This window comes from Bos taurus, chromosome 9 (assembly GCF_002263795.3).
Source record: "Bos taurus isolate L1 Dominette 01449 registration number 42190680 breed Hereford chromosome 9, ARS-UCD2.0, whole genome shotgun sequence".
Taxonomy (NCBI): domain Eukaryota; kingdom Metazoa; phylum Chordata; class Mammalia; order Artiodactyla; family Bovidae; genus Bos; species Bos taurus.
In genome coordinates, this window is record NC_037336.1 from 63,696,606 (window position 1) to 63,701,768 (window position 5,163).

Genomic DNA, 5,163 nt, shown 5'->3' on the forward strand with positions numbered 1-5,163 from the left:
ATAATTTTTAAAGGCCTTCAATCAAGGCTGACAGGGAGGTGTTGATGCTTTGCTTTATTTGGCATGCATAATGTAGCTGGAATTTTCCATCTCCAAGTAAGAATCTAGTGCAATCTTCATTCCCTGATAAGAGTTCTAAAGGAAAGAAAAGGACAAGTTTAATAATCACTGAAGGCAGTCAGCCTGCAATGCTGTTGACTACAATTTAGATCAGGAAGCAGCCTGCAGAGGAAAGCGGGTCTGGTTCCATCACAGTTATTGATATTTTCAATCAACAGCCTTTTTGTTTGTGGAAAAAAATTAATGCCAGGTATAAAAGAGGAGTTCAAAAGCTCAAGCTGAAATTAAGAAATGATTTAGAGAAAACAACATAAAGCTGATTTGAAGATGATGAATATTTAGAATCTAGAAAAAATAAGCTTTGAAGATGATGGATATTTAGAAAAAATAAGCCTTAGAGTTCATGAGCTGGGAGAAGGGACAGAGCTGGTAATTGACCATTTCCTGGGTAATGATTAATGTACATGAAATATAATTTACTAATTGGTAAATATTCACTCCTTTCCTAGTATAATGGTTTCCATGTTCTAACAGAGATCTCTAAAATTAAATCATCTAATGAACATTTCTTTAAAAACAAAAAGTCATTGCACATTGAACTTCAAATTCTATTGTGTTTCTACACAAATATGTCACACATCTCAATAATTTTTTTTACTTTAGTCCTTACCATATGCTAAAATTTTATTTTATTTTTAATATAAATTTATTTATTTTAATTGGAGGCTAATTACTTTACAATATTGTATTGGTTTTGCCATACATCAACAAGAATCTGCCACGGGTGTACACGTGTTCCCAATCCTGAACCCACCTCCCTCCCCATACCATCCCTCTGGGTCGTCCCAGTGCACCAGCCCCAAGCATCCTGTATCATGCATCAAAACTGGACTGGCAATTCATTTCATATATGATATTATACATGTTTCAATGCCATTCTCCCAAATCATCCCACCCTCACCCTCTCCCACAGAGTCCAAAAGACTGTTCTATACATCTGTGTCTCTTTTGCTGTCTCGCATACAGGGTTATCGTTACCATCTTTCTAAATTCCATATATATGCGTTAGTATACTGTATTGGTGTTTTTCTTTCTGGCTTACTTCACTCTGTATAATAGGCTCCAGTTTCATCCACCTCATTAGAACCGATTCAAATGTATTCTTTTTAATGGCTGAGTAATACTCCATTGTGTATATGTACCACAGCTTTCGTATCCATTCATCTGCTGATGGACATCTAGGTTGCTTCCATGTCCTGGCTATTATAAACAGTGCTGCAATGAACATTGGGGTACACGTGTCTCTTTCAATTCTGGTTTCCTCGGTGTGTATGCCCAACAGTGGGATTGCTGTGAAAATGAGTATATTACCCAAAGCAATCTATAGATTCAATGCAATCCCTATCAAGATACCAACGGTATTCTTCACAGAGCTAGAACAAATAATTTCACAGTTTGCATGGAAATACAAAAACCTTCGAATAGCCAAAGCAATCTTGAGAAAGAAGAATGGAACTGGAGGAATCAACCTGCCTGACTTCAGGCTCTACTACAAAGCCACAGTCATCAAGACAGTATGGTACTGGCACAAAGACAGAAATATAGATTAATGGAACAAAATAGAAAGCCCAGAGATAAATCCCTCCATGCACCTATGGACACCTTATCTTTGACAAAGGAGGCAAGAATATACAATGGATTAAAGACAATCTCTTTAACAAGTGGTGCTGGGAAAACTGGTCAACCACTTGTAAAAGAATGAAACTAGAACACTTTCTAACACCATACACAAAAATAAACTCAAAATGGATTAAAGATCTAAATGTAAGACCAGAAACTATTAAACTCCTAGAGGAGAACATAGGCAAAACACTCTCTGACATACATCACAGCAGGATCCTCTATGACCCACCTCCCAGAATATTGGAAATAAAAGCAAAAATAAACAAGTGGGATCTAATTAAAATTAAAAGCTTCTGCACAACAAAAGAAACTATAAGCAAGGCGAAAAGACAGCCTTCAGAATGGGAGAAAATAATAGCAAATGAAGCAACTGACAAACAACTAATCTCAAAAATATACAAGCAACTCCTGCAGCTCAATTCCAGAAAAATAAATGACCCAATCAAAAAATGGGCCAAAGAGCTAAATAGACATTTCTCCAAAGAAGACATACAGATGACTAACAAACACATGAAAAGATGCTCAACATCACTCATTATCAGAGAAATGCAAATCAAAACCACAATGAGGTACCATTTCACACCAGTCAGCATGGCTGCGATCCAAAAGTCTACAAGCAATAAATGCTGGAGAGGATGTGGAGAAAAGGGAACCCTTTTACACTGTTGGTAGGAATGCAAACTAGTCCAGCCACTCTGGAGAACAGCGTGGAGATTCCAAGATCAGTTGCTTACCTGCACAGTTTATATCTGTCAGTTTGGGTTACATATACACCACACATTACTTAGTGTGTTAGGTGATCAACAACTTGCATGCAAAGCAGCAGTAAATATTTAAAAATGAAGAATACATTCCTGCAATTGTTAAAATTAGATAACTTCAAATTACAAAGAACAAAAATTAATACACTTTGTTCTATGCTTTTAAAATGTCTAGATGTAGGTCAAATTGAGGTTTCATGGGGAATTCTCTGGCTGAACAGTGGTTAAGACTCCACCTTTCACTGGCACAGCCAAAAAATCTAAATTAGCAAATTTATAAAAAGTAAGATTTGATGGATGGCAAAACTTCTAGGCCTCACATTTTATCTAAGATTTTGTTAGTAGCCTAATTGTGAACTGTTTAAGTGATACCTGGAAAGCCCGTTTCATCTAAAGTTTTCTTTTAATTTTCTGACATAATCCTTACAACCTCGCTATTCAGACGCTGCTACTCTGAATTCACAAGGGTTTTAGGTAGTTTTCACTCATGCTAGATGTCAGTTGCAGTTTAGCCAGATGCTCTGCTATATATCTTCTCATATCTGACCCAGGCTGATGGTGGAGTTTGCACTTCAAACATTGCCAGTTGTTACGATGGAGAGGAAAAAGCTATGGAGGGTCTCACATTGGCTATTAAAGGTCTTGAGCATAAAGTGATACATATCATTTCTGATTACAACTAATTTATCTCATGGCTTGTTTGGGTGAGGGCCCTCTTCTGGGTCACAGACTTCTCCTTGTGTCCTTACAGAATGGAAAGACCTAGGGATCTTTCTGGAGACTCTTTTATTTTTATTTTTTTAATATAAATTTATTTAATTGGAGGCTAATTACTTTACAATATTGTATTGGTTTTGCCATACATCAACATGAATCAGCCACCGGTGTACACGTGTTCCCCATCCTGAAACCCCCTCCCACTTCCTTCCCCATACCATCCCTCTGGGTCATCCCAGTGCATCAGCCCCGAGCATCCTGTATCATGCATTGAACCTGGAGTGGCGATTCCTTTCACATATGATATTATACATGTTTCAATGCCGTTCTCCCAAATCATCCCACCCTCGCCCTCTCCAACAGAGTCCAAAAGACTGTTCTATACATCTGTGTCTCTTTTGCTGTGGAGACTCTAAGGGCACTAATCCCATTCATGAAGGCTCTGTCCTCATGACCCATTTCCTCCTAAAGTCCCCACCTCCTAACACCATCACTTTGGACATTAGGATTTTAAGAGGATACAAACATTCAGACCATAGTAATCATCTCACAGTGTTTCTGGAATCTGGGAGTGGCTTAGCTGGGTGGTTCCAGTTCAGAACCTTTCATGAGGTTTGCTGTTGTTGCTGTTGTTCAGTAACACAGTTGTGTCCAACTCTTTGTGACCCCATGGACTGCAGCACACCAGGCCTCTCTGTCCCTCACCTTCTCCCGAGGTTTGCCCAAGTTCATGTCCATTGCATCGGTGATACCATCCAGCCATTTCATCCTCTGATGCCCTCTTCTTCTTCTGAGAAGAAGGTTTGTTACTTTCGGTAAACTTGTTTGAGAAAAAACAAACCCACGGTCTAGAAGGAGACAATGGTCAATGGTTGCTGCCTAGTTCCTTAACAGCTGGACCATACACAGGACCAGCCTTCTCATGCCCAAGTTCCCCTTATGTGACCTCCCTGCTCTTGAAAGAATAGTTTCAGTTCAGTCACTCAGTCGTGTCTGACTCTTTGCAATCCCATGAACCTCAGCACACCAGGCCTCCCTGTCCATCACCAACTCCCGGAGTTTACCCAAACTCATGTCCATTGAGTCAGTGATGCCATCCAGCCATCTCATCCTCTATCATCCCCTTCTCCTCCTGCCCTCAATCTTTCCCAGCAGCAGGTTTTCAAATGAGTCAGCTCTTCACATCAGGTGGCCAAAGTATTTGAGTTTCAGCTTCAACAGCAGTCCTTAGAATGAACACCCAGGTTGCTTATTAGACCACTGAGGGTATGAGGGTACTGGAGAAAGCGAAGCACTTGGATGGGACTGCTCCCTGAGGACAAAGTGGTGGGAATGAGGACTGGATTAAACTATTCATCAGCATTACAAACTATTCTTCAGCCAGTAACACTGAAGAATAGTTTAATCCAGTCCTCATTCCCATCACTTTGTCCTCAGGGAGCAGTCCCATCCAAGTGCTTCGCCTTCCCCAGGACCCTCATACCCTCATTCTAATAAGCAAATGTTTGTCCTCAAAAGAAAGAATTCTAAAAAAAAAAAAAAAGCCTTCAGATGATTGTGTAAGGAAGTTGTGATACATATACACAATGGAATATTACTCAGCTATAAAAAGCAATGCATTTGAATTAGTTCTAATGAGTGTATGACCCTAGAGCCTATTATACAAAGTGAAGTAAGTCAGAAAGAGAAGGACAAATATCATATATTAATGCATATATATGGAATCCAGAAAAATAGCACTGATGATCCTACATGGAGGACAGCAAAGGAGATGCTGACATAAAGAACAGACTTTTTGGACACAGTGGAAGAGGGTGGGGTGATTTGAAAGAATAGCATTGAAACATATATATTACCATATGTAAAATAGATAGCCAGTGGGGATTTGCTGTATGATGCAAGGAACACAAAGCCAGTGCTCTGGGACAATTTAGAGAGGTGG